Here is a 19067-nt window from a genome sequence, read left to right on the forward strand (position 1 = left end):
GAAGCAGGGAGGATGTCCATGCTGCAATCCCTTCTCCTCCATTTTCCCAAGATTTTGGACATGCATACACATGTACCTAGCATGAGTTTCAAGCCATCAGGTCCAAGTCTTGAACCATGATCAGCCAGGTGGGAGTCTAGCACCTTAACCACCATGCCACCATTGGCCTCAATACTACTGTCATTTTATATAAGGGACTTAAACATTTAAAGATTTTGATATCCGTGAAGGGTCCTAGAACCAACTCCCCCAATATACAGAGAGAACTGAATATACATAAACATTTCGTGAGGATCTCTGCATATAGTCTAGAGGGAGCAGAACAGTGATGTGTATCAACCTTAAACACATGCACCACGTAGGGCTGACAAAGAACTTGTCAATGTTCCTTTAGTCTTACGGTTTTATTCTTGTTACTCTAAAATGTTGTAACAGTGCCGTGAGTTTTTGAGGCGGACTATGCCTTGTGCAAGTTGATTAGAAATAATAGGGAAAGTAGGGGCACCTCATTTCATGATATTTATTTGGTATCTCTAACCAAAGAGCCTATTGGGTTGGCGATTTGACAGGGTAAAAGTAGTGTGAGGTTAAAGGCTGGGTTTGCTCATCACACCCTTGTGACTGAGCAAGTTATTGAATCTTTTTAAGGCTCAGTTAGTTCCTCCCCATAATAGAGATAATGATGCCCACCTTAACTGGCATTGAATTGTAGAAATTAAATGAGCTAATGCCTGTAATGTATTCAGCACAGTGCCCAATGTAAGTGTGAGTTTAAGTAGGTCTATATTTAAAAATCAATAGCAAGATGTTCCTAGCTTTTTTTTTTTTTTCCCCTAAAGCACAAGTGAAGCTTGGAAAAAGCTTAGAAGTTCTAAGCACTGGGAAAGTGTGTCACTGATGTGAAAATTGACCAGAGTCATAGTAACATTTTGGCTCTACTAAATTAATAGTCTGCATATATCTCATGGCATAGATTTGTTCACCCTTAAGAATAAAGAGAGAGATTGTGTTACTATTTTGTATACATCCACAATCTCAATATGAGTGCATAAATTCCTTTTTTCACGTAGAATGGATTTCAGTCGATGCATGTTTAGAACTGTTTCTCTTAGTTCTGCTATTTTCTGGCTCCTTGTATCTACTCTTACAACAAAAGGAAATAGCAAAATACATCTCATTTCTTATCCTTTATATGATTACAACTAATAAAGATGATATAAAAGGAATAAGAGATAATGGTAACTGTTCAAATCATCTATGGACTGTGCTTGCGTGTGTGTGTGTGTGTGTGTGTGTGTGTATGTGTGTCTTTGAATGTGTATTTGAAGGGGCTGGGAAAGAATTAAGGTAAAAGAGAATAATAATGGAGTTTTCAAGTTTTGTGGCAACACACAACTCAGTAGAGTCTATGTAACACTAAGTAAAATAGATTCTTTGATATAAATATTGAGGATACTTAAGGAAAAGAGTTTGACACCTTTCCTCACAGCTGTGTTGAGTAAACTGATGCTTTAGTATGCAGGTGGTCTCACAGAGTCTTAATGTAGTGAATGAGCTTCTTAGGAGTATAAAACCCTGGTCTGAGAACCCATTTTAGCCTTGGTAACTGCTGGGCATGCTATGTCTTTTTGGCTTAATGAACAAAATTTTCCTAGGGCAAAATTTACTATGAACTTATTTTTCTTTTCAAGAACTGTGATGGGAGTTTATTAGCTCATGTGGTCCTTACCTAAGACTCACTCAATTCTTGTTTTCCCTATTAGTAAGCCAGTTAGATCTAAGAAGGAGAACATGCCTCTCCAAGGTCTTTGTGACCTAGGGTATAATTCCCAAACTTTTTTGTACATAAAAAACAACAGTTAAAACTTGCTATGAGGCAAAATCTAATTCAGAAGAGATAAGCTGCTCCCTGAATTCTGCATTACTAATAATCTTCCAGGACCTAGGACAACAACTTAAGTTCAAAACACTAATCAGGAGTTGGTGAATGCTTTCTGTCAAGGCCAACATAGTAAATTATCTACACTTTGTTGTAACTACACAACTCTGCTATCACTGCGTAAAGACAGCCGGGGATGATACATAAGCATATGTGTGTGGCTGTATTTCAATACAATTTTGACCCTGAAATTTGAATTTTATATAACTTTCACTATAAAAAAAAAAACAGTACTTCCTCCCTTAGATTTTTTCTAATCACTTAAAAATGTATAGTCCACTCAACCGGGGAACCCTATAAAAATGAGCAGTGGGCCAGAGACAGCCTGTGAGCAGAGTCTGTCAATACTTGATCTAGACAGACAGCTTGCTCTGTAACTGGGACTTGACACCTTGTCTGTTGCAATGAGAGAGACATTCTCTCTGCCTCCTGGTTTGGAAAACAACAAATTCGTAGGGATTTTTATGCTTTTTTTGAAAGAGAACCTAAGTCTGCCACTCTAAAGCTAGGATTTCCCTAGCCTTATTTCAGAAGCAGATTGAGCTTTTTATTCAGTCACCTTCGGGTTATTAGTGGTTTAGTAATTCACACCAAGGGTAGGAATTACTTTGGGGAAAGGAAAAAGTTAGAATGCTGTACCATTTGCTAAATCTGTAGAAACCACTTAGCCTGAAATGATTAGAAATCTTATTAATTAAGCCATCTATTTCAATGGTAGACTTTTATTTCTTTAGTACAAGTGTCGATGGACTCAGAAAGAATCCAACTTTTTCAGTGATGTACCCCAATCAGCACAGAGTAAATGTGGATGCCTGTGGCTCTAGGATCTGGACTGCAGTGGCCCATAGCAAGTGTGAAATTTCTTTGAAGTCTCCCGTTTTATCTTATAAATTCATGCGTATCTTGCATTTTATTTCCTAATCTATTGGTGTTTGTTGTAATATAAAAATATTGAAAATTACTTCTCAGTTCACTTTCTTAAATTTTTATGCTAAAAATTGAAAGCCTCAGGAAGTTGGCTTATGTTTACACTATCAGTTCACATATTCGCTCTGACTTATTGATGTGTATACATCAGTCTAAGAAGTTTAAACTTTGTAAGGGTCACTAATTCTCCTTAGCAGGGTATCTAGGTCATAAGCTCAATTCTAGATGCTGAATTCTTCCAGCCTCTGCCCTGTCCCCTTCTCAGGGCCTCTGCCATATGCTGTGAGAGCACATGCATAACGAAGTTCATCCAAGGATTTCTTATTTAATTACTTGGCACGGCACAAGGTTGCCTTGGCATGAGTGCCACTTCAACTCCATTTTCTTTGTTCTTTTTGGGCACAGGTAGGTTCTTGGTTTTCAAATTATGGAAAATATTTAATATGTTTAATAAGCCTACTTGTATAATGCAATGGATCAGAATAACCTGATGATGTCAATATCCCTAGACTCAATTCATTCTCTAACACCATGTCTTTCATTTCTCTTGTGTTTTATTTTTTAGTGGAAATAGATTCTTTTATTACTTAATGCCTCTATTATTTGAACTCTCTTACTAAGTAGCTAAGGTTGAGGTCAGTGGTTGGATGGTGTTATAATATTTTCATCTGCCTCTCCTCATTTGCTTCATGAACATCTACCATTCAAATCATTGGATTTTTTTAGAGGTTTTTGCTTCAGTGCATTTGCACTCTCCAGGTAGAGTGAGAGAGAGAGAGAGAGAGAGAGAGAGCAACAGAGACAATGAAAGGGAAAGTGAGAAATTACTGTGGGTGGGGGTGGGGGTACAATGGCTACACATCAATCTCTTTTCCTCCATTATCCTTTTGGGATCTAGGGCACGCACACATTCCCAGCATGAGTTTCAAGCCACGGGGACTAGGACTTGAACTGTGTTTGGCCATGTGGGAGTCTAGTGATTTGGCTCCATCCAAATCACACAACTTTTACAAACATAGAAATCAAGAACAAGTTTGTGACAAACTTCCACATTTCAATTTTTTAAACTTTTTAAAAATTTTTATGTTTAGGTGATGAGGTTTTGGAGGAAGCATAGAAAGATGTGGCTTTCCACAAGGTAGATTATTTAAAGCAATTTCTATAAATGTCTCTAACATCCATGGTTGTCATGAAGGTATATATTATTACTCTACTACGACGGCCTAACAGTGTTTAAAGAATATTCTTTACAGAAACATTGGAGATGACAGAGGGAACAACAAGAGGAGCAGAAGATGAGAATTTATTACTAATGGTGATGATCTTCTTGGGGACCAGCAGTTAGCGTTATGCCTATGTCACTGGATTCCCACATAGTTGACCGCGGTTCGCATCCCGGACCTGGTGGCTTGAAACTCACGCTGGGCGCGTGTGCGTGCATGCCCAAGATCCCAAGAGGAGAATGGAGGAGAAGGGATTGTGGTGTGACCATCCCCCCTGGGGGGTGATTTCTCGCTTTCTGTCTCTATGTCTCTCTCTGCCTGTCTGGCAAGCACACGCACCCTATAGCGATAACCTCTCAAAACAAATCAAAACAAACAAACAAAACTAATGGTGATGGTCTTCCTAGATTACGTGATCAAAGAAATATTAACTTGCACGAGTTAGAAGAATTAATAAACTCTTCCCAACCTTCTATGGGAAGCATCTTTCTGACAGAGGGATTGTAAGACACAAGCAGAATTTGAAAGAGAGACAATTAGTAAATAGCCTGGTATTCTAAATAGTATCAACAGAGAAAGGTATATTTACAAGTTTTGGTATCAATTTGTTCTGTCTAAAGTGAGTGCCTCTACACACTTTTGTACCTTAGGTATTTCACTTGCCTCACTCTAGTGTAGGTCTTTATCTCAAGAAACTCTCCAACTAGGAAATAAATCTCTGTACAAGAAATAGATCACCTATTTCCAACTGCTTAGACTGACTTTTTAGAGTCCCCCCACATACAGATATGAGTAGTCTCAACTTTCACACCTTCAGCGTATTTGTCTGATTGTGGCTCTACAAACAAATGGATCACTTGCCATTCCTCTTTTATAATTATTTTTTCTGTCTTGTCCCTTAACTTTTGTTTGCTAGCTTCTTCTTAACCTTTGACATCTTATGCAACCATGAGGCAAAGACCCTTTCATTACTTTTTTTTGCAAATTATAGCTTGTAGTGGACACTGTGGTATCAGCCAGCTTCCATCCTCCATTCCAACTTTCTGACTTACTGTTCCAGCTACTGAGAGAGTTGCTTGTAGCTAAAACATCCCTCCCAGAAATGGTCCTTGGTCAAAGAGAACCATAGTACATATAGCCGCATCCTCTTCCAAGATCATCCTGCTGCCAGTGGCCGGGCTGGTCTGGTCTGGTCTGGTCTGTATGGAAGTTGAACAGGCTAACTCTCTTGTTCTAATATGTAACAATGCTGAAGGCCATCTCAGCTTCTGACTTCCCCATAGTCTGAAACCTATCATGTGAACTCATTACAATCTAACTTTTCCCTCTGCCTGATTTTACTCTTGCAGTATCCCCCAGGTGTGGATGTGAAGAGTGTTCACCATAAGCCACCAACATGCAAATTTTCATCTCTGTTTTGTAACCACAGGAATTCCTACCTGCAGTGCTTGGTGTAAGAATAGTCTAAAAAACAGAGTCTAAAGTGAAATTTTACAGTGGAATCATCCTTAAGTGGGCCAGCCATGAGAACCTGAGCACTGGTGGGAAGTAGAGCACTCTCTGTCATGTAGAATACAGTTGGCGTATCTTTCATCTGTACCAAAATGGAATGGCATAGCAATCGAGGGAAAGTACTGCTTTGGGTAACACATCATGCCTTTGATAATTTGGGGGGGATAGCTATTCTAAGCGTAATCGAGTTTGAATGTTATTGTTGGGCAATGGATCCTTTGGTAAAAATCAAGGAAAGTTAAAGGTGATTAGTTTTCCATTAAAGGATAACTATGAAAGCCAGAGGATTTCATTGGCATCCTATAAAAGAAATCTTATCTCCTGCAGACAGAGGCCCAAGAAGGTAAGATCCAGGCCCAGACCCTAAGCATGATTTTAATGGAAATTCAGAAAAGGGTAATTTTGCAACTAATGACAGTGATATGGGCCCCTGACAAGTAAAAAAATATGTTTTCTTTGTTCAGTCTTAAATATAAAATTTATTAAGTAAAAAAGAAAGAAAGAAATACACCACAGAGTCCTAGATAATTTATTTACACAGTAAGACAACTTGTGCTCTCCTTCTCTCTGCTAAGCAATACTTTGCGCACACTGTGATTATGGTCCTGTAGTGACCACATTGTGATAGCCTTAATTATGTAATTTTTGTAAGACATAGTTGCAAGTAGCATATAAAGGCTGAAGAGATCCAGGTGTTGTAAGAGTTCTTTTATACAGAATAAGCCTCAGAATAATATGTCACTCTGGACCCTCTTTGAGACTTCCCAACACCAAGAAAACATCACGAACCATCAAATACGTTGTCATAGATATCATGGAAACGTTTCTGGGAAGTCCTTGGGTTTCTACCCAAGATCCTTCTGTTGTCACATTCCAAACTTATATTTAAATGCCCTGCAGCAACTTTATCATGGAGATGGTATTTTAAAGTCTTGAAAACTAAGACTCTACTGCTCTCACAGTTAATACCTTCTGTAATAAAACCTTCCTTTTTTTTTTTTTTTGAGAAGTTTTAGCTATAGGGTGCGTGTGCTTGCCATAAAGACAGAGAGTCAGAGAGACAGAAAGTGAGAAATCACCCCCTCCCCAGGGGGGATGGAAACATCGCAATCGCTTCTCCTCCACTGTCCACTCAGGATCCTGGGCATGCACACACATGCGCCTGGAGTGAGTTTAAGCCAACGGGTCCAGGACTTGAACCTCGGTTGACTACAATGGAGTCCAGCAACATAGCCATTACCCATCTGCTGGTCCCAAAAACCTTCCTTTTTTTTTTTTCAATTAATATTTGAAATATTTTTGCTATAGGGCATGTGGACTTAGTCTAGAGACAGAGAGAGACAAAAAGACAGAAAGAAAGACATCCCCTCCCCCACCCTGCAGGGGGGATTACCATGCCATAATTCTATCTCCATTCTGTCATCATTTGGGGCATGCACACATACATGCCTGGTATGAGCTTAAAGACATGAGTTTCAAGCTGCTGGATCCAGGACTCAAATGGTGGTCGACCATGTGCGAGTCAACCACTACTACACCTACTGGTCCCTAAAACCTTCCTTTAAGCAAGTTCTTATTGTCTCATAAATTGGTTTACTGTGTGAACAGTGGTCTGGCTTGATCTGTACATTTGTCTGGTAGCAAATGTCTAATATGCCAAGGTCAGGGCCCTTACTGGAAGGAGATAGGGGAAGAGGACATCTTTTCATCTGTATTGATATAAATTTACAAATCTGCAGATTTCCTTAAACTTTCTGAGCCTACAAAAATGGTCTAGCCTCTCTTAATGGCGAGTGACCTCTTCTTTCCTACTAACAACACATACAGCACATAAACCATCAGGATTTATCTTTCCTCCCCTCCAGGTTACTAGACCCAGAATTGGAGAACGGTTGCTAGTGAACTCTATCTAGCCTAATGACTGTTTTTGTAAATAAAATTTTTATTGGAATTTGGAAAAAGATGTAAACTGTTCTCTGTTCCTCATAAATGACAAATATTTTGTATTCTTCTTTCTTATAGGAATAGAAAAGAATGCATACACCAGTTAAATGCCAATGTATTATGTACTTGATTGAAGGTACAACGTAGCTCAACAGCTGAATTTGAGAATACTTCATTGAGTTGTCAGTAGTCTAATATCCTTCTCAAGGATTTCTCTGGCTTCTGAAGCCAAACTGTGCAATAGAAATATAATGGGGACCACCACCCTGCATATTTTAGATTTTTCAGAGTGACACAAATCTCTTCTATATTAATTTAATATTATTTCTGATTTACCATTTTGCCCTATGGAAAAACGGTATTAGAGGCTTTCACATAAGCTTTGGGGCTATAATAGCTTTCATGCCGCAAGCCAAGGGATTAATGTGTGTGCTCTTTCAACAACCATGTATATTCCAATACACACTTAAGGACAAAGGAAATAACTTAGGAAAGTATGCACGGCCTTAACAGATACAAGCCAAATCTAGTCCAGCATTATTTATATTATCTGGCTGTGAACTGATCCAACTATAGGGGCTTAGTAGGGGCAAGATAACACTTTCAGTGTCTGGGTACTGATGACAGATTGTATCTTATGATTAACAATGCTGAAAGTGTTTGGGTTTTCCACAATCACCAGTATATGGTTACTTTATAAATTATCATAGTTTTTATTTTTTTCATATTTGTTTGTTTGTTTTTCCAAATTTGGCAAAGGGTGCATATACTCATGGGGGGTGGGCAGAGGGCAGGTAGTGAAGTTAAGGAAAGTGAGAAAAATATCTCCAATGGATTATGATCATGTTGGAATCCTTTCTCAACTTCTCCCTCCTTTTGTGATTTTAGGCATGGTGTATTTTTCAAGCTATCAGGCCTAGAATTCAAACTATTCAGATGGCATGTGGGATCCAGCTTCTTTAACCACCAGGCCACAGCTGGTCCGTCCCATATATATTTTGTGGTAATACAGTGTCCTTTCTCTTGGGAATCTAGTTTCTCTCTCCATCAATAGATTCCAGGCCTGAAAACTGAGTCAAATTTAGAAGTAGAAATAGAATAATGATTTTTCAATTGAGTGGTTGACCTCAACTTCCTGATTATTTATTCTTGATTTATCTTTTTGTATACATTAAGAAATATCCTTCTTAATGGGACCAGCAGTTAGTTTAACGTCTATGTCGCTGAAGTCCCATGTAGTTGACCACGGTTCGAGTCCCAGACCTGGTGGCTTAAACTCATGCTGGGCGTGTGTGCATGTGTGCCCAAGATCCCAAGAGAAGAGTGGAGGAGAAAGGATTGCAGCGTGGCCATCCCCCCTAGGGGGTGATTTCTCGCTTTCTATCTCTCTGTCTCTCTCTGTCTTTCTGGCGAGCACACGCACCATATAGTAAAAAACCTCTCTCAAAAAAAAAAAAAAAAAAGAAATATCTTTCTTAAAAACTAGGGCCTTATCTTGCTCCTGGGAAAACTATGTTCTATTAACCAACTATGAGCTTTTTGTGAATTAGCGATTCCTCTCCCAGTTTCCCCACCTACCTTGCTGTTCATTATAATGATTATGCCCACACGAATATGTCCCCCATCCTTGGAAACAGAACAACTACTAAGTAAGCAATCACTCAGTTTCACTTGTGAGACAACCTTGAGCAATGTATCATAGATTTTATCAAATCCACTATATATATATTATATTAATTATATTATATATTATTTATATGTTTTGCCAAAACCAACCTTAATGATAGTATTGGTAATATTCTTTGATTTACTTTAGACTAATGTTGCTCTTTTTAACCACTACTGATATGCAGATTATATGTTAATTTTTCTCTTGCCTTTAGATCTGACACTAAGAGTTTGAATGTTTTATGATATGCTTTTGTTCTTCAAAATGCCCATCTGTACCTAGGCAGATTTTTTTTATAACAAGTGAAGCAATGCACTCAGAATTAGGCATTTTTAACAAATAATTTATCACACAGAAATTGATCATCATGGCCACTGTCCTAATTACGTTTTTATAACTATGTACAGGGGTTTGGAAAAAAAAATTCCTTTCAACAGTTACTAAGTACTTTCAAAAGTGTATATAAATGTTTCTACATCATTGGGAGAGAGCTTTCATTTCTCTTAATCTTTGCACTTTAGCATCTCAAGGGATTAAAATGCATGAATCATGAATTTAAAAAATTTTAAAAAGCACTAATTGATGAATGATATATAGATATATATATAATACCTACATAGAGAAATACACATTTTAAAAAAGCGATACATTAAAACACCAATGATCTTTAGAATAAAACGCATTGTAAATAGCACAAACCTGTAATTTCCCATCCCTTTCTTCTTCCCTTGAGTTAGAGCCAGTTTCTGGAAGCTCGGCTAACCTTTCATGGTTACAGTAACTGGAAGAACGTCATTCTGCATCCTCCAATGATAGAATTTCTTTTGAACTAAATTTGAGACCCAAGTGGCAATGATATGCTGGCATCAGTTTATGCCATCTCACAAGAATCAGTTGTAAATTTTCAGAAATTCTGCAAGCTGATTTTTTTTTACTCAGAGATTATTAAAAATTAAATTGCATAACCATACAATGAAATAAACTATACTAAAACAAAGGCAAGATATACTCAGAATGTATCACTTTCTAATTATATTGCTACATTTGACATCATCTCTTCTCTATGTGCACTTATTTATATGTGGAAATACTATCCAATGGTGTAGCAATTCCTATTTTTTCCATCTCTACTTTCCAAAATGACACATTGATAGCTTGATATGCTCCACAAAGAGGAAATTTTCATCACAAAGTTATGAATTGCTAAAAATCAGGACCTTCTTATTTTGGTGGAAAACTAGATTTTAAACATTTTGTACTAGCACACCACTGAATCACCTCCCTTCACAGAGCTGCAAGTCCAAAACTTGGAAACGATTTTATAATTTAGTTAAGAGAAGGAAATATAGAGATTACCCAAGGATGTATAGATGAGCAAAACTAGTTATATTCATTGACACACCACACAAGGGAAGAAGTAAATAAGTACCTGGAAAGACTGCATATTACTAAATTATGAATGACAAAGCTATCAAAAATGTTAGGAAACACTTTTTTATATTATTTCAATTGAACAAATGAGAAAATATAAGTTCTCTTAGTAACTCAATGGTTGAGTTCAACAAAATTGACGTTTAAATACTGTTGGTGTTACTTCTTCTATACCATGTTGTGCATTTAGAAGGTCAGGGGTCCATTTTTCTCCTTCACCTAATTTGTTTACCTAACTTATCTTTAAAAAATGCGAATTTATGTTAGATCAAATTACTGATTTGATAAAATGGCATGTAAAGTTTCCAGTTAATGAACAAATAACTATTTCCAAAATTTTTATTATTTATATAGTATATGTAGTTACTGTTTCTCAAATATTTTTCATATTTTTCTGCCTTTAGAATGGCAATTTATAATTATAAGGAAATACTGACTTCCCTTATAAGTAATAATTTTAAACTTATTACTGTTATGTGCTAGGTTAATCAACTTGGTGAGTACACACTGTTATACCTATTTTAGAGAGTGAACTAAGCCTCAAAGAGTTTATGCAACTTAGCTGATATAACTAGTTAGTAACAGTGCTATGTTTGTACATCAATACTTCCTTATTCCACAGCCTGTTTTTCAAAATTTTTCCTTCTTCTTCTGTCTCCCTTGCTATGCCACTTTGTCTCTTAAAAATCCGCCTGAAGAAAAAATAGTAAAAATATTGCCAGAATTGTGTAGAAATTCCTTTTGGCATTTTAGATCTCATCCAAGCAAAATTAAAATGTCAGTCATTTTCAAGGTCACCCATTGTCACAGACGTTTATCATTGTCATGAACTATTTAACCTGGAGGGGGGTCCAGAACTGAACTTTAAAGTTATCCTTCAAAAAAAAAAAAAAAATCCTGGGCTAAAAGAAGATAACTTGGGACAGAGTAAAATAACACTCAAAGTAATGAAATATGAAGTCATTAACACTCTAGCAAAGTAATATAAGCAAACTGACAGCACAGAAAGAAAGAAAATTCACATATATTCCATTCTCTTGTACCTTCCCACAGTAGGAAGGAAAAAAAAAAAAGATAGACTAAGGGCAATGCAGAAAGGCTGGCAAATTTGAAACAAATTAAAGGCAATAACCTTAAATATAGTGATAATAGGTCTGTGGGATTCACTACTGTAGGACATCTTTAAATCAAATAACAATGTTGGACTATGGAGTGGATAATTTAATGACCAATAACCTTGCTGCTGTTTTGGCTGAAGAAGATACACAACATCTCATGGGCCTGATCTGATCAGCCCAAGGGCAAGGAGAATTTAATTTTCCCATGAACTAGATAAAGTATTCATCAGAGTAACTAGCGCTTGCTTTCCCATGTTACCAGGACCTACTTTTGGACTGAATTCCTAGCTCAGGTATTAAACATTACTTTGCAATGGGCCCCATAGGAAAGTGAAAGAATGGTGTCAGGGTAAAAGATAACTTTAATTTCTTTCTCTAGTAGTGGGGGTAAATTTCATTGAACCATTCTAATACCCTCTTCCAGTTGACAAAATTTACTAAATAACTGGCTCAAGGGTAAAATTCCAGTTTGTGACCTTAGAAGATGAAGAACACAACCCAGGATGATTGTTTTACCTACTAAAAGTGCAAAAATGTGCAGGCATGTGAACAGTAGAGCTATTCATCATTTCTGTTTTTACATGATATGTCCTGTGGATCCTTTTATCTTAGTGCATGAAAATTCATTTATTAGAGTATTCAATATTCAATAGTATAAATAAAATTCTTGTGTTATGAAAAAATAGATATTATTGGGAGCTCCTCTGTGGAAATATATTCAAATGCTTTTCTAATTTTTATTTATTTATTTTATGAGAGTTTTTGTTTGTTTGTTTGTTTTTGTTTTTTATAGGGTACTTGCACTTGCCAGAAAGAAAATGAGAAATAACCCTCCTCCCCCCCTCCCCCCAGAGGGGAATGGCCATACTACAGTCCCTTCTTACCATTTTCCTCTTGGATTTTGAGTACACAAGCACATGCACCTGGCATGAGTCTTTTTTTTTTTTTTTTGGAGAGTTTTTTGCTATAGGGCGTGTGTGCTCACCAGAAAGACAGAGAGAGACAGAGAGACAGAAAGCAAGAAACCAGTCCCCAGGAGGGATGGCCATGCTGCCACCCCTTGTCCTCCATTCTCCTCTTGGGATCTTGGGCACACAAGTGCCCAGCATGAGTTTAAGACACTGGGTCTAGGACTCAGACCACAGTCGACTACATGGGAGTCCAACGACATAGCCATTACACCAAGTGCTGATACCCTGGCATGAGTCTTAAGCTGCGGAGTCAGGACTTGATCCATGGTTGACTTTGTGGGAGTCCAGCGACTTAACCATTATGCCATCTACTGGACACTTACGTTTCTTTTTTAATCACTGATAACAAATATTTTATGTATATCACTGTGCATATCTCCAAGTACATTTGTGCATTAAATTCCTTTTAATGAATTTACTGGGTCAATGGTTACATATATTTTCAGAACATAGAAGATGGGTGGTGCCAAATTGCTCAGCAAAGTTGACCAAACTGTACTCTCACTAATGTAAGTAAGAACATATGCTTTTTCATCACAAACCAATTTTTATTTTTAAATTTTCCAGAGGATACATGTGTTTTCCAGAGGGAGAGATAGAGAGGAAAAAAAAAATGAGAAAGCATCTCCCATGGGTAATGGTCATATCACAACCCATTTTCCTCCATCTCCTCCTTTTCAGAATATTGGGCACACACATAAACATGGCAGTTGTGTTTCTCAAACCACTGGATCCAGATCTCAAATCACACTATCAGCCATATGTGATCCATCTGCCTTAACCAGCACATCACAGGCTGGCCTATTGAGACCAGATTTTTTTTAAAGAATTATTTTATTCAACTTTATTTATTTTTAATTTGACCAGAGGAGGACAGACTGAGAGAGAGAGAAAGAGAGAGAGGGAAAGTGAAAAAGCAAGCCACTAGGTCCAGGACTTGAACCAGGGTCAGCCATGAGGGAGTCCAACACCCTTAATTATCATGCCACCTACCGGCCCCAAGATCTGATTTTTTATACTTGTTTTAATTAATAAAAATTGAGAGTAATTATTCTTATATTTTTCTCATGTTTAACATTATGTGAGACTTAAGGAAGACCATTCCATGCGTAGATAAAGTCCTTTCTTTTTCTGATACTTCATTATTCCAATTCTTTACACAGTTTTATCTATCTTGTAAAGACCTTTCTCAGGGCCTGCAGGTGACATGGTGATTAAGGTGCTGGACTTCCATCCACATGGTTGTTCAAATTCCAGACCAGGCAACTTGAAACTCACACTAGGCACATGTGCATACATGCCTAAAATCCTGGGAGGAAATGGAGTTAAAAGGGGTTGTGGTACGGATATTCCCCCCTGGGTGTGTGGGGTGTGGTTTCTCACTTCCTCCCTCTGTCTCTGTGTCTCTGATGAGCACATATGCACTATAGCAAAAATCTTTCTCTAAAGAATAAGATAAAATCTTTTACCTCATGGATTGTAAGTGTTTAAATATTTAATGTAATAGTCCTCACTTAGACTTTTTAGGTATTAATTTTTACCTACATATATCTGAGATCTTTTAATGTAATTATATCTTATAAATTAAATTTCCCAACCAACTGAGATATTAAAGAGTTAAAAATAAATATTATTTGGTTAAAGTGAGTCTCTTTTTGTTGTCAATGAGCTGATAGAGATTAGATGAAAGGATACCAATACCAAACATCAGGAAAAGAATGATGAAATGAATCACAGTGTGAGGCAATAAGTGGTAAATTTATTAATGCATTCACCTATGCACAGAGTCATTCAACAAATATTTCCTGAATACTTGCTGGGTGTCAGCAGTTTACTAATCTAGGGACAAAATAATTTTTACTAAGCATATTTAATGTATCTCTTCTAAGCAGTTCCTAATTATAAAAAAATATAATCAACAAAAGTTATGTATCTTCAAGATTTCTTTTGTTAATGATGCTTTCTCATTGTGTCCATTGAAATTCTGATAAGGACTTAAATTAAAAGCAGACATTGATTATCTGTGGGAGAGACTATCTCATGAAGTACAAAGATGGGTAACACAGGGTATTATGATGGATTTTGAGTTAGAAGACTGCTTCTGTCTTTCCGAGTTGCCATCATTATGCATGACTTCCATTTTTTATTCCATTTTTGTCATCACATGGCTGCTGGATCTCTAGTCATAATATCTGCTATGAGGAAAGAATCACTGGCTTTCATCTTGCTTTTAGATTTCCTGAACGTCCATCCAGTAGTTGGCAATGGAAGCCATTTCAATCTCACTGTCTTCTTTATTATTGACAGAATTTAAGAAAATGATTTGCTATCGTTGACACTATTGTTTTTCTACTTTTGCTATTTAAAAAGCAAAAAATCTGGGCATGTTAATAGAAAGAAGAGAATGGAAATTATGTAATCAACTTCCCTACAACCATAAAAATTACATAATTTTCTAGAAAGCAATCTTTGAATTTCCTTCTCCTCCAAAACAGAACCAAGAATGAGCACGCGTGTTCTGTTCTAACTATGATACCCATGTGGAACCATCATGCAGGAACAACCCATCGCTGCAGCTCTGGGATAGAACCTCAGCTTGAAGCCAGGGCTTTTAGGGCGCCATGCTCCTTAACGTTTTTACATCTTCTCTCTTACCTGTTTTTATCCTTCATCCCATTTCTCACACAATATAAAACATGCATTCAACCTGTTTTGCTTCCTTTCTCTTTTTCTAATAACCATGAAAGTTTATATCTTATTAATTAATGTTGCTTTCTGCCTCCCCTCCTCTAGTCTTAAATTCAATTCCTCCAAGTTTCTAAAGTCAAAGCCATCCTTTAAAATATCCTTTCAAAATTCTTCCCATTCAACAAGATTAACTTTTTAAGCACTCATCAAAAAACGAAGCAAAACAAAAAAGCTATAAACCTGATCCTGGCATATGAGACCATCCATAATCTAATCTGTCTGCTCTTGCCACAGAGGGACTCTAAAAAGCCTAGGTCCTCCTCAATCTGTACCTCTCCTAATGAGGTTCCCTTTCTTCCTTTTCCAAATACTCTCGAGCTTTGTTGAAGTTGCCTTTGGCTGCACAGAAGATGATATCAGTAAGCTCTTGGATGGCATCTCTTCCACTGTAAAACGGGCCTTCTGTCCCTCCACATTTATCTGCAGGACACAGTGCCACATTCTGGTTTCCAGCCATCTCTCTCATATTTGTATTGTCCTATGTCTTTCACAATATTCATGCCCACTATCCGAATGCTTTCCTTCACCTTTTTTTTTTTTTTTGGAGAGATTTTCACTGTAGGGCGCGTGCGCTCGCCAGACAGACAGAGAGAGACATAGAGACAGAAAGTGAGAAATCACCCCCCAGGGGGGATGGTCACGCCGCAATCCCTTCTCCTCCATTCTCCTCTAGGGATCTTGGGCACGCACGCACACATGCCCGGCGTGAGTTTTAAGCCACCGGGTCTGGGACACGAACCGCGGTCGACTACGTGGGAGTCCAGCGACATAGCCATTATGCTAACTGCTGGTTCCCCTTTCCTTCACCTTTTGAACACATAGTAGGTTCTCAAAAATCTCTACTGGTTGAATTTGTTTCATTCGCCTTCTATTTATTCCTTTTGTGATTGAAAGTCTCTCTTCTCCTGTTCCTGCCTGTCAATTTCTAACCAAAATTGTATCTCAGCCCAGTCTCCCAGTCTGATGCTCCATAGAGCCAGACTATATCTCCCCTCCCGCTGCTGAGGTCACAGCATTCCACAATAGGCTGGCTATTAGCATAAGGTCTGGGATGGAACTCAGTTATCAGCGCCTTTTTAACTGGATGATTTCCACTGGGTTTTATTTCTGTTTGCTTGTTAATAGAAATGCCCATTGGCAGTGGCCCCAGATCAAAAGTATGGGCCTAATAGAATCTAAAAGTTCATGTTTAATTTTAAAACCAGACTCCCTTTAGATTCTCAGTATTGCCAAAATTCATCTAAAAAGCAGAAACTGTCATTTTTCCTTCCACCTTCAAAAGCAGCTGAACAAAATTTAAATACATCTGGTTATAACAAACAAGCTAGAAAGTGCACCACAATTGGGACAAGCTTGTGCCCAGATCCAATTTTTATGACTGAGTTAGAAAGCCCTTGAAAAATGGGGCTCATGGTGAAATCCCTGCTGGGGCATTAGCTGGAGCCTCTTTGGCAAGAAAGACTGCAGTAATAAGCATGAGTGACATTTTCCCAAAGCAGGTTAAATACCCCAATAGAAACATAGAAGAAATTATACTTAAAGGTTCTCACAGGCAGCTTGAGTTGATTTGACACCTCCTCTTTGCAGGTGAATTCCCTCTGTGACAAATCACATGATAACAATTTGTGGGCTGAATTAGATGCTTTTATGACTGTTAATACCACAGCTTTTGACACTAAGTCAATGTGACAATAATGATAAAATTTGTTTATTTTCTTGTTTGAAATTTCCCCTCTCAATGGTAAACTGAGATTATTTGAAGAACAGTGTCTTATTGGCCCTTCTCTTCCTTATGACTACTACACCTTGGTAATTGCTAATCAGACAAAGACAGTCTGTGTCTCTTTTTAGCTGAGTGCTTGCTTGACCAAGGCTCTTGGTTTCTTTTGGGGTGAAATGACATGGAACAAGTTTACTTTTTTGACCTTTCAAAAACTTCACTCTTGTTTGAGTCTTATCTCAGAGTACGGTAAACAGACTGACAGGATTAAAAAAGCTATTCACAGAGAAAATGTTCGCTTATTCAAAAATCAGGATTAAAAAAGCTATTCACAGAGAAAATTTTTGCTTATTCAAATTTTTTTTTTTATTTTTTGTTTGTTTTTGTAAAAGAATTCTTTTATTTAACTTTATTCAACCTTATTTATTTATTTTTAATTTGACCAGAGAGAGAGAGAATGAGAGAGAGAGAGAGGGAAAGTAAGAAAGCAAGCCACCAGGTCTGGGACTCAAACCACAGACAGCCATGTGGGAGTTTAGTGCCCTTAACCATCATGCCACCTGCTGTCCTCAATTCTCCACACATTCATATTAGCCTTGAAAACTTATTACAGGTAGACTGTTGGTTGGACACTCTTCCTATTCATTATGGAGCATCAGTATAATATAGTGGTTAAAGGATAAATTTTGGAACCAGTTTGTCTACAGTCGTCTCTGAGCTCTACTGTTTACTAACTACATGACCTTATGCAAGTTAATTTTTTTAACATTAATTAATTTATTTATTTGGTGTCATTTTCAAGCCTCAAGGTCCAGGACTCAAATCATAGTCGGCCATGTGGGAGTCTAGCACCTTAACCGCTACACCACCTGCTAGCCCCAACAAGTTATTTAATCTGTTTGTGTTTTAGGTTCTCCATCTGTAAAATGGGCTTAGAATAATGCTTGAATTATATTATTTTTCCTATTTTCTCACAAAATTGCTCTATTGCAGATCAGTGAAATCTACTCTTAGACTTTCTAAGAGTCCATATTTGAAATGTATTTTGGAATGAAAGCCTCTGTTAGGCTGTTTTTCCTGCCAGGAATGTCTGCCTTTGGGTTCCCCTCTCTCCTCTCCCTCCTCATCACTATTTTATTTATCATGTTCAAGATTTACAATAATGCCTAATAATTGATTCTTTTCTGATATTTCCCACCTACTTCTGAATAGCTCTTTTTTTTGAATATCTTACTATCCATGTCATTTTTCCTTTCAGCACCTATCATATATTGTATTCATGGACTGTGGTGAATATTTATCTTATAAGGCCCTTCAAGCAAGGTATCTAATTTTTTTGCTTTCTTCTATACCTGCTCTAGCAGCTAGCAATATTAGTTTGTGCTTAACCAAACCTGTGAAGTTTCATATGATAATTCAAATGTATTCAGGATGTAGTGTTCTTGCCTGTAACTTTAAAAGACCACTTGGCAAAAAATCAGAATTCTTATCTTTATATGGTAATAAATATTAGAAACGGTCTGAGGGCAAGTATCTTAGGGATTACTTATTCAAATTTTGTTCTATCACATGCAGAACGTTAGGCTATGCCATTCTTTGTAGTCTCTTCAACACTAACTCTTTTCCTATTCTACTCCCAGTAATTCGATAATCATAATTGGCAAAGTGGCTTTATTATTTTTATTTCAATGACTAGCTGCAGGCTGTTGACCGGAAGCAGTCCTGCCTGTCCATCCATGACACTAATCTATATTTCAGCTCTTTTCCACCTTGTGATGGACAGAATTCCCTTACACGACCTTACACTGATCTTTAGCCTCCATGATGAGCCCATTCCTGGAGGTTTTGTTATGGTTGGTTTCTTT

Source organism: Tupaia chinensis, unplaced genomic scaffold (assembly GCF_000334495.1).
Source record: "Tupaia chinensis unplaced genomic scaffold, TupChi_1.0 Scaffold000689_1, whole genome shotgun sequence".
Lineage (NCBI taxonomy): Eukaryota > Metazoa > Chordata > Mammalia > Scandentia > Tupaiidae > Tupaia > Tupaia belangeri.